General features: G+C 50.0%; 1 pseudogene; it reads left to right on the top strand.

Moving 5' to 3' along the window:
• Positions 1 to 3,308: 3,308 nt before the first annotated feature.
• LOC121492318 lies at positions 3,309 to 3,487 on the top strand (annotated as a pseudogene).
• Positions 3,488 to 11,129: the final 7,642 nt, after the last annotated feature.

The following is an 11,129-nucleotide window of genomic DNA, read 5'->3' as shown; positions in this document are numbered from 1 at the left end:
AAATGAGCTTTCCAGGGAAGACAGGCAGCATTGTGCCAAGCCCAGCCCCAGGTCTTCCAAGAGGGGTTGGGGTGGGGAGAGGCCGAAGCCTCAGCGTCCTCAATCAAGCACTGCATGTAGTCCGTCAAACCTCCTGTGCATCTAGAATAGTGCTAGTTATGTAGGATCCTCAGGGGCAAAAAAGAGTCACTGTGGTCATTTTGTGAGTTGTGTGGTTCACGTGAGCCACAGTTGAGAAAGGCTGTCCTGAAAAAAAGATTGAGATTCTTATCCATGGCTTCTGGAGTCAGATTTAAGTTTTCTTCTAATGCAACACAGTGAAGGTCCTGAGCCCAAGGCTCCAGCTGTATCCCTGTTCTCACAGAACTTTACCTTTTCTGCATGGACCATAATTTCAGCTGTGCACATTTATGGAGCAACTGTGTGCCGGATACTGTGCTAACCACTTTACATACACTTTCTAATGTCCTCTTCATGACACTCTTAGGGAGAACTATTCCAATGATCTCCATATTCAGGTGAGAGAACTAAGGTATACAGAGAGCAAGTACTGTGTACAAGCAACACAGCCACTGAGTAGCAAAATCTGACCTCAAGCCTGTGTGACATACATGTAAATCTTAGGCCATGTGTTGCTTTTGCAATCAGAGGAAATAAAGTCTCACTTATTTGGGAGAAAAAAAATGTCGAGACTAAAATGGGAAAAAAATCAGGAAAATAATTTTCACATATTTTTCTTGTTCCATTTCCATGGCTTTATAATAAAATACTTTGAATCCTACTCAGGAACTAGTCTTCAAGACTACTCATAAACAGACCAATCCACATCAATCTGTTCAGTAGACATTGATTGGGCCTCTAGCATGTACCAGGCCCTGTCTAAGGTGCTTGGAGAAATACAAACGTTCCTTTCCCCATGGTGTCCACAGTGTGATGTCCATCACCAACGTCTGCATCAAAGTGCTTACAGAAGACCAGGAACAGGTGCAGCTACCACTGAGCAGGAGGCTTGTGGGGATTGCTTAAAATCTCGTAGGTAATCTCTGAGTGGAGCACGAGCTTGCCATGTATAGGGAAAGCCAAAAGAACTGGTTCAAACAAAAGCTCATAAGCAAAAGGCACAGGACATGTTTGCAGGACACGAACAGGTAAGTAGGACTGAAACAAAGGTATCCCAGCTGTTATGACGGGACACAGGAGTGGCAACCTGCTGGCAAGGGAAGGACACAATATGAAAAACCTGCCCTACGAAGTACATATCGGAGGGGAACAGACAGTAGAAGAGACCAGACAGACCGTCTGTTGCATTGGGGCCGGGGAGGGCAAGCAGGGCCTGGACAGGTGCCGTGGCAGTAGGTGTAGAAGAGCAGGATGGAGTTAAGAGGTCCTTAGAAGCTGGAATAAATTTAATGTGGTCTTGGAGAAAGGCAAGAAGGAGCTCATTTCAGCTCCAATGGGAAGGGTTTTGGGGAGAAGGTAATCTAAAGCAGTGGTTGCCAACCCACGAACGAAGCATCTTTGGGTCTGGCAACAGGCAGGTGAAGCTCGGAGTTATTTCAAGGAATCTAAAAATTTGTATGGTCCCCAAGCATCATTTATATACTGAGTAAACAGTGGCTTAATCATGCAAGCACTCCTATTTTACAAATACTGTATATATACATCTTGATGCAATGAATAAAGTTCATTCATAAGCATTACTGAATTCATTATATCTTTTTGCCCATCTAGCTATTAGCTAGATTTTTCTCAGTCAAGATACTGCTAATAAAACAGCTATCCTGTGGAACGGAGACCCACAACGTTTAGGCTTTTAAAAAATTATCATAACTGAAAAGACTTAGAACTCTTAGAAACAAGTAACAAATTCAAACTAGACTCTTAATTCTGGAAAACAAACTGAGGGTCGCTGGAGGGGAGGTAGGCGGGGGATGGAGTAGCTGGGTGACGGGCACGAAGGAGGGTACGTGATGGGATGAGCACTGGGTGTTATACTATCTATTGGCAAATTGAATTAAAAAAAAAAAAATACTTGGGCAGCCCTGGTAGCTCAGCGGTTTAGCGCCGCCTTCAGCCCAGGGCCAGATCCTGGAGACCTGGGATGGGATCAAGTCCCATGTCGGACTCCCTGCATGGAGCCTGCTTCTCCCTCTGCCTGTGTCTCTGCCTCTCTCTCTCTCCCTCTGTGTGTGTCTGTCATGAATAAATAAATAAAATCTTTAAAAGATAAAAAATAAATAAATAATAAGAAAAGTCAAACTAGTTTAGTAGTGGAAGAACATGGGTATTTTTCTGTTAAAGGAAACAGGACATGAACAACCAAGCTGTGGAGAGGATGGAGATGTAATAGGGTCTCAATTACAATCGAAGTCCAAGTCTTGTTATAGTGCAGAAGGAGATAAAGGAATTGATGAAATCCTTTTTTCACAGTAAGTGACTTTTAAGCCTATTATTTTGTCTTCAAAGTGAAAAAAACCTCAACATGAATTTCCTTCTTTGCTGCTGTAACAATTCTAATTCCCTCCTCCTCTACCCTCTGCCTCAAGACAAATAAACTCACTGGGAATAAAGACAAACTCAGGAAAATAAAACACATACGGATAGATTTTAAAAACCACTACCTCATTTTACCTAAAACACAGACCCTTGAAACTAAAACCTGACAATGGTTTAAGGTCTGGCTTCTAGGCGGCTAAAAGAAAAGAGTTACTCCTGTGGTGTTAAAATGAAAACATTCTCACACCAAAACCACAGTAAAGCAATGGAAATTAATGAATTAAATTTCATACTAAAAGTTTACATGAGCCATATGAGATTCCAACTGTTTAACAGTCAACAAAAAAAGAGAGAAACCATATAAGCCAAAGAATATAGTCAAAAGGTACATTTTTAATTAAGTATGTGTGTCCAAGAAGTTCAAAGTGATTCTAACTGCAGACACTTCTAGTTAAACAGAACACTTTGCACACCTGCATTTACCTTGACCATCTTCTGGAAACCCATCAAAATGCAAGTAAATGGATGTTTTTCAAGAAGGCTTAAGCCTAATAGGACAGTGAGAATTAAGAGGACAAGCGGGAAAGAGCCATCAACAAAACTTTAGAAACTGGAAATTAGATGAAGCAGGGATAACTGAACGTAGAAAGAAAATACCAGATGCCTAAAAATGAAAGCCTGCAAGAGTGAGGGAATCCAACAGCGAGAGGACACATGCTAGAACCGGCTGATAGCAGCCCATAAGAGCTGACGGTGAAATTTTTAGGAAAATTCCAAGCTGGTTAAAAAGAACCACTATTAAAAATTAGGTAAGCTTTGCGCAGTGGCAATATCATAGCCAATGAGGTTTATCTGAGGTACGATTATTGCTAAGTGAAAAATTAGGTAAACCTCAATTAACTTATATTTAATAAAGCTAATACCTGTTCAAAAGTCTTCACCTCCCTATTATGTAAGTAGGTCTTATTATCTATGCTCTTGAAGTCAGTCACGTCTATTGCGTCCGGAAGGTGGAATACCAGGGGCCTCCTGCTCATTTCTTCCCAAGTCCTGTTCAGAGACGTCATGACGACAGCTTAAGCTCGGCTCCGGTGGGAGGACTTCCACCCCGGGAATGAGCCAACACTGCAAATCAGCGCTTCTCTCCCTGGCGAGCCAATTAAACAGTTACCAGCACATCCTTGTGATAAGCCCCGCAGAACCCCAGAGGGCTCAGGAGTCAGAGGTGCAGGGTCCTTCTGAGCATAAGCCTGTGGGTGGGGTGACTGGCAGTCACCTGGTCTCCCCAGCCTGCTCTGCCTCCACAACCAGGCGATTGCTGGTCTACTCCCGGGATGAGTTCATCCAAAGGTCTCAGGCACAGAAGACAGGGCTACTTTGCTGCATCCAAGAGAATCAGATAAAATCCCTTCTCCCAGTGAATTCCAAGAACACTGGCAGCCAGGACTCCGTGGTTGAGGCAACTAACCCAAACGAAGGATCTAGACAGGCTGAAGGTCAGGGATCTGCCAATGAAGAGGCCAGATGCTGGCCCTTCCCCGCCCAGTGAAGCCACCGCTCCTTTCTCCCTTCCTTCATCGAGCTCGCATTTAACACTAACGTGCCAGGCCTCAGGTACAGCAGGCGCGTAGTGAGCAAAATAAAGACCCTGCTCACATGGCGCTGGGACTGGTCTGGATAAAGACAGACACACGCACAGCACAGCGGTGGACGTGACAGCATGCCCTGCGAGACGCCTGTCAGGGGACCCACCGGCACTGAAGCCGAGGTGGGCTGGGGAGAAGCTTTACCGAGGGCACCAGGGAGGCCTCCATGGCCAAGTGTTATTTGAGCAGAGACATGAAAGAGGTGAAGGAGCAAAGGGAATCCCCGGGGCGGATTCTCTCCGGGCCACGGGAAGTGGGAAACGCAAGTGCAAAGCGGGGAAACAACAGACCCGGAGGGGGGGGGGGGTGGTAGAGTCTGGCAGGTAGGAAGGAGACGATGGGACAGAGTGGTGTGCGGGAGGTCAGAGGGGCCACCAGGCTGGAACTGCGGCCCTACACCATACACAAGCAGCTCCCACAGAGCTTGCAGTTTGGGGGAGGGGGGTCACTGACTCGCTCCGAAATAGGAAGAGACACTCCAGGGTCAATAGATATTTGAGGAAACCCACACATGAAAACCACAATCCAAAACGAACAGAGAAGCAAAGAGCCAAAGAAATGGCCTACAAAACTGCGCTGAATTACAGACTTCAACTCCTTAATGAGAATAGAGAGGAAGCAAGAACCTAAAAGAAATCCATCCAGAGCAGAACAATACAATGCAGTAAAACCACCTGATGGCGGGAAGCTTGGTCACCAGACGCTTTGTTTTTAAGTATACGTGGGTTACTCAAAAGCCAAGGAAGGACACACGGTATTGGACCCAGGGTATAAATATGACAAATCCTGTGTGGGAGCCCGAGGAGGAAGCCCTGGCCTTTGGGCTTCCCGCACTTCCCGGGCCTGTTTACACGTGCTTTTCCCTGGTTTTTCAATACGTGGTTGTTGTTGTTGTTGTTGTTGTTGTTGTTTTTTAACTTCTCACCAGTCTTCACTGTACTAGGGGATCTCAGGAAGGGGATTTCCAAAGCTTGTGTAAAAATTCAGGTGAGCAGGAAAGCCCAGCCCTCCCCCTGCGACACCCTGGCCGGGCCCCACAGTCTGTGCTCTGCAGGCGAGGCCACCCGCAGGGGAAGGGCTCCGACCTCAGGCTGCCCCACCCCCACTTCGTCACAATGCTGGGTTGTCACCCGTGCGACCTCCCAGGCCCTCCGATGACCCTGTCCCCTCGGGTGCTAGGAAGACCCTTGAGCAGCTCCCAGAACCGAGATCTGTTTTACTTACTAGATCACCGCCTGCTGGGAGAGGACACAAGTCACCACCAGCCAGGGGGAGGCGATGCCGGGCAAGGTGTGGGGCCCCGAGCTTCCATGCTCCCCCAGTCTCCATGTGGTCACCAACCCCATCCTGGTGGGGCTTCAGGCCACAGGCAGGATTCCATCGGTGGCCGTGGGTGACCAATTCAACCTGAGGCCCCTCCCTGGAGGTCAGGGAGGTGATGGGTCTGAAAGCTCCAACCCTCTAATCACCAGGACGGAGCCTCCTCTGTCCACCAGTCACCCCCTTAACATAACAAGAGACACCCCCAACTCTCATCCCTTAGGAAATTCCAAGGGTTTTAGGAGCTCTGTGAGCCAGGAACTGGGACAAAGGCCAAATATATATTTATCATAGATTATAATATCACAGCTGCCATTGTCCTCCGCATCCTTATCATCAAGCAAAGTGGTAACAGCAGGAACCACCGTGTGAGAAACACCGGGAAGGTCAGACCCGGCACAGCCCTCAGGCTCTTCAGCGGGCCCTCCTCCGGGGAGCCCCCCCTCCCCAGCGTCTTACATTCCAGGCCTTCCCCGCCCTCACGCCTACCTCCCCTCAGAATCCCCCTATGTTCTCCACAGACACTTCTCCAGGGTGAAATGCAAGGCAGGAAGGCCCCAAGGCCCCCGGAACGAAGGCAGAAGTGCACACTACACGCTTCACCTCAACATACCAGCAAGTCGGGATTCGCACACCTTTTCGCTGATGAGAAAAATGAGGCTCTGAAAGATGAGGCAACGTGGCCAATGTCACAAAGCTGCAATTGGCACCCCAGGGATTTCGTGTGTATGTGTGTGAGCCCCAGGTCATGTTTTACATTACTACACCACAACTGCGGCACAGGTGACCCCGAAACCTGCGCCGAACACTGGCTCTCTTCCCCGGGTCTGGGAGGCAGGAAGGAAGCAAAGAAGAGAGGGAGGGGAAACCATCATTTACCAGGCTCCGCTTGTCCCCTCAAAATGCTCAGGAATAATCAGACTAAGTGTAGTAAGTACTCACTTGATGATACTAAGGGCTTTGTATGATCACGTCAACGAACCAAACGAGAGTTTGCACACCCCGTGTGCAGCAAGCCAACCAGAACAGACACCCAGCTTTTGCAGTGAAGAAAGGCTATTCCCTGGTGGGCGCGCCCAGGAGAACACGGGGTGCTAATGCTCAAAAGTCCCCAACTCCCTGATGGCTTGCAAAGGAGGGCTTTTAAGGGCAAAATTTGGGGCACGGGTCTGCCCTTGACTGGAGGCCAGGCGCTCTGATGCCACTTGGTCTGGTCCCCCAGAGGTCTTTTCCATCTCAAGACGCTTGGAATCTGAAAAATATCTTCACTTGCAAGCTAGTGGGGTTGCATCCTACAGGGTCCTCCGTTGGTCCAGAATGGGGGGGGGGGGGCACATGACCTCTAGTGTTCATTCATCTGAGCTGACCAAGACGGAGCTGACTTCAGTCATTCTCCCTGCGGTCCTCGGGGCACCCATCGCATAGCCGCTGTTATTTTTCCTAATTTACAGACAGGAAACGGGGATCAGACGGTTAGTCCCGTAGCCGGTTGGCAGCGGGCGGCCTCTCCCTACGCCGCATCTCACCGGGGGCGCTTCCTGAGCTCCCCGGTTTCCGAAGGTCTTGGGCAACCGTCCAGCCATCGTGCGCAGCCCACCCCGGGCCGGGCGGGGACCCGGGCGCCACGTGGGGTGTCGGCGACGCGTGCCCGCGGGGACTGGCGAGGCGCCCCCTGCGCCCCCCTGCGCCCCCTCGGCCCCCGCGCGCGGCGCCCCGGACGCCCCCAGCTCCCGCCCGCCGTCCCCGCAGGGCCGCGCCTCCGGGGCTGCACCCGCGCCCGCGCCCGCCGCCCTGCACGCGCCCCCCGCCGCAGCCCTGCGCGCGCACCTCCGCGAGGGCTCCCCGCCCCCCCATCCTAGTACCTCCCCGAACAGCAGCAAAACGTGGAGAGGCGCTCCCCGCCCGTGCGCCGCCACCCCCGGCCCGGCAAACACTTCCACGCTCCCCGCCCGGGAGAGGAGGGGGGTGCGGGTGGGGCGGGGGGCACACACACCCCGCCCGCCCCGCCCCGCCCCGGTTTTCTTGGGGTCAAGTCACATAATCTAAGAGGGAGAAAACCCCCGCACATCTGTGTGCCGGCTTAGGGGCTTTGAACCTCTCCATCCTCTAGGGCTGATTATGGCCAAGTGACACTTATTTAAAAAGCATTTAGAATAAAATGATGCACTTTCTTTGTGCCATCGGCTTGCCTGACTTGAAGCAAAAATGTCTGAAACTTGCCCCCTTTTTGCTGCAGGTCAGCCCGTCCCGCGGCGGGCACCGAGAGGGCGGGGCGCCGGGGCGCAGCTGGGGACTCTCTAGGGCCCGTTTGGGGGGAGGGGCGGGAGGCCAGAAGCAGATTGAGTGTGTGTCAACAATCGTCGCTGGGAAAGAGAGAGCTCTTGGAGCCCTCCGCGACGTGAAGTCCAAGATAAATGATGTTCCTGTTTGGAAAGGAAACAAAATGGAGGTGAAATTCAATAAAGGCCGGCTGGAGAGAGGGAGGCTCCAAAGGCCTTCTCAGCACAGCGCCCAGAGACATGAGCAAGAGTGGCCGGAGGCGACGGTGCTGTGCGACCCAACAAAGGCCCCGGGCGCCACCGCCTCCGCCCTGCACAGGGCCAGGGGAGCTGGGCTCCGGGAGGGGAGGGGGGCGGGGTGGGGGGAGAGGTGGGGGTGAGGGGAGAGGTGGAGGGGTTGGGGGGAGAGGTGGAGGGGTTGGGGGGAGGCTAGTTGAGAGAAATGCCCCAGGAAACAATGACCCAGTTCTACTCCAGGACCCTCTTAGGCCTTGCCTTTAGGGAAGAGGCAAAACGCTGGAGGCGCCCCCTGGGGGAGGGGAGAGGCTGAGTCACTGAGGCCTCCCTCCACTGCACCGGGGTCCGGAGGCCTGCCGGCGCCCCCCCTGGCGCCCCCCTCTGGCGCCCCAGCTAGCTTCAGCCAGGGGCAGGTCTACCCGGAGTGGCAGCCCTGGCCTGTGCAGCCCCTGACTGCCTAGGACAGCTTTCCCTTCAAGAAGCTCCTTTCACCCCACACCCTGGGAGGCAAGCTGGGATTCCCAGTTCCTGATTTACCGACAAAAAAAAAAAAGAAAAGAAAAAAGAGAAAAGAAAAGAAGAAAAGAAAAGAAAAGAAGAAAAGAAAAGAAAAGAAAAGAAAAGAAAAGAAAAGAAAGAAAAGAAAAGAGAAAAGAAAAGAAAGAAAAGAGAAAAGAAAAGAAAAGAGAACCAAAAAAACAGAAACTAAGTTTCATGGGGGTGAAGGCCTGGCGGAGGGTGCCGCTCCAGCAAGTGGAAGGAGCTTCAGCTCTGGGCCTCCGCAGCTCAGCGGGTCCTGTGTCCCTTCCTCTGCCCCCATCCCTCCGGAGCCACTTGCCTCAGTGGCTGCAGACACCTTCCCTCGAGGGAATTCCTACGGACGGCCTCCCAGAAGAAGGAGCAGGGTTCTCAGCCCCAGCTCTGCACAGATGTCGGTGGGCACTAACCTGAAAATAAGTTGTATTGATTCAATGTACAGAAACTTTTACCCAATCTGGCTTGAATAAGAAGGGATCAACCTTAAAAATAAATTAGCCAGTTATTTTACTAACAAAACAAGTTTATTTGAGAAAAGTGGAGGAATTGCTTTTGGGACAAGCAAGCTACAGTGACCCACAGGCTATTCTGAAGAGAGGGAGAGAAGGTCAGCTTATTAGGTAGGAGGAAACCTGGTTGGGGGGAGACGTTGAATAAAGTTCGTGGGAGAAGAGTCGGAGGTTGTGATTTCTCACTGGCTGCCAGCCGGTGGGTGATGTACTGTTCCTGTGCAGGGAGGCATCTTCCTTCTTTTTCTTAAAAGCACAAGGTGGGGGCGCCTGGGGGCTCAGTCTGTTAAGCGTCTGCCTTCAGCTCAGGTCGTGATCTCAGGGTCCTAGGATGGAGCCCCTGAAATGGGTTCCCTCCTCAGCAGGGAGTCAGCTTCTCCCTCTTCTGCTCCTGATCCTCTTGCTTGTGCTCTCTCTCTCTCTCACGAATGAGTGAATGAATGAATGAATGAATGAATAAATAAATAAATAAATAAATAAATAAATAAAATCTTTAAAAAAAAGCAGAAGATGAAATCCCTATGTGAAAAATGTCCTCCCTTGTCAAAATTCTCATCTTCCTTCTTCCAGCTGGTGATGCAGGCTCTGCGGGGAGTATCTGCCTGCGAGCGCCCCCTTCAGGGCTCTGGCTCTATTTTAAATGAGGTTTCCTTTATTTTCACAAAGGGAATATTTTCTCGCACCCAAACTGAGGCCCAAAGCGTGTGATTCAACAGCTCCATGATGTTAAAAAGCACATCGCTTCACCTCAAAGTTAGTAGCAAGATGACAGAAGTCGCAGACGTCACACCCAGACCCGACAGTATCTAAGATCATCTATCCCTGTGCCTCCCTCTTAAGGGTAAGGGGACTTCCCAAATCCTCCTAATAAACCTGAAGATTCTTTGAATGGAATTGGATCACCTGTGCATCCCTGAACTGACATTATTAAGGGGAGAATAATTACCCTTCATTAAATAAAGCCTACACATGTAACCAGGGCTGAAATCAGCTTCCCCTGAAGTCCAGGGTAAGAAGGGGAGACAAGAAGGGGAAAAAATCAGATTCTGTTGGAAAGAAGGGGATAAAAGTGAATTCTGAGTAGGCAACAAGGAGTGACCACGAAACAAATGCATCGACTAAAGAGGTGTAAGAAATACATGGACTTTGGCTATAAAGCCACAAGAATGACTAAAATGAAAAAAGATGAACTGTGCCAAATTGTGACCAAGTGAGTTGGCAAAGAAGTAAAGCCACCAGAGCTCTCATACGCAGCTGATTCGAGCTAAAGAGCTAATCCACTCCGGGATCTACGGAAGCTGAATATACATGCTCTGTGTTATCTACTAATGCTACTCCTAGGAATGTACCCATATGTTCACCCTAAGATGTGTGCTAGAATGTTCACGTATTCTTAAGCGCCTGAAACTGGGAAGGTACCCAAATGCCCATCCACACTAGATCAGGTAAGTAATTGTGGTATATTCACACAGCAATCAGAACAATCTACACCACACGCAACCATATGCATGAATCTCACAACATAATGTGGGACAAGAGAAGCCAGAGAAGGTAGCACATCATAAAAATGGGAAGTCCAAGAGGCTTGATTCAGCAGTTGTACTATGACAAAGAGAATATCTTGTGTTATATTCCCTTTATATAAAGTACAAACCCAGACAACTAATCTCTCCATGTAGACATGAAGCAGTGAGGCTAGAAATTACTCTTGCAGGGTTAGTGAATGGAAGGGAGCATGAAAAGGGCTGGAGGAGCAGTTGTACAATGATGAGATGTGCGCCTGCCTGTGTGTACATTGTATTCTCATGATTTCAAGATAAAGACTCTAGGGAAGCCCGGGTGGCTCAGCAGTTTGGCACTGCCTTCAGCCCAGGTGTGATCCTGGAGGCCTAGGATCAAGTCCCACGTTGGGCTCCTTGCATGGAGCCTGCTTCTCCCTCTGCCTGTGTCTCTACCTCTCTCTCTCTCTCTCTCTCTCTCTCTGTCTCTTATGAATAAGTAAATAAAATCTTAAAAAAAAAGATAAAGACTCTAGAGTCATACAAGCTTGGAACTGAATCCTTGATGCATCAGCTATTCTCAGTGTGACTTTGGGCAAGTGCCTT

This window comes from Vulpes lagopus, chromosome 5 (assembly GCF_018345385.1).
Source record: "Vulpes lagopus strain Blue_001 chromosome 5, ASM1834538v1, whole genome shotgun sequence".
NCBI lineage: Eukaryota > Metazoa > Chordata > Mammalia > Carnivora > Canidae > Vulpes > Vulpes lagopus.
Note: the sequence above shows the minus strand (reverse complement) of the source record. Positions and strands in the feature narration are given on the sequence as shown.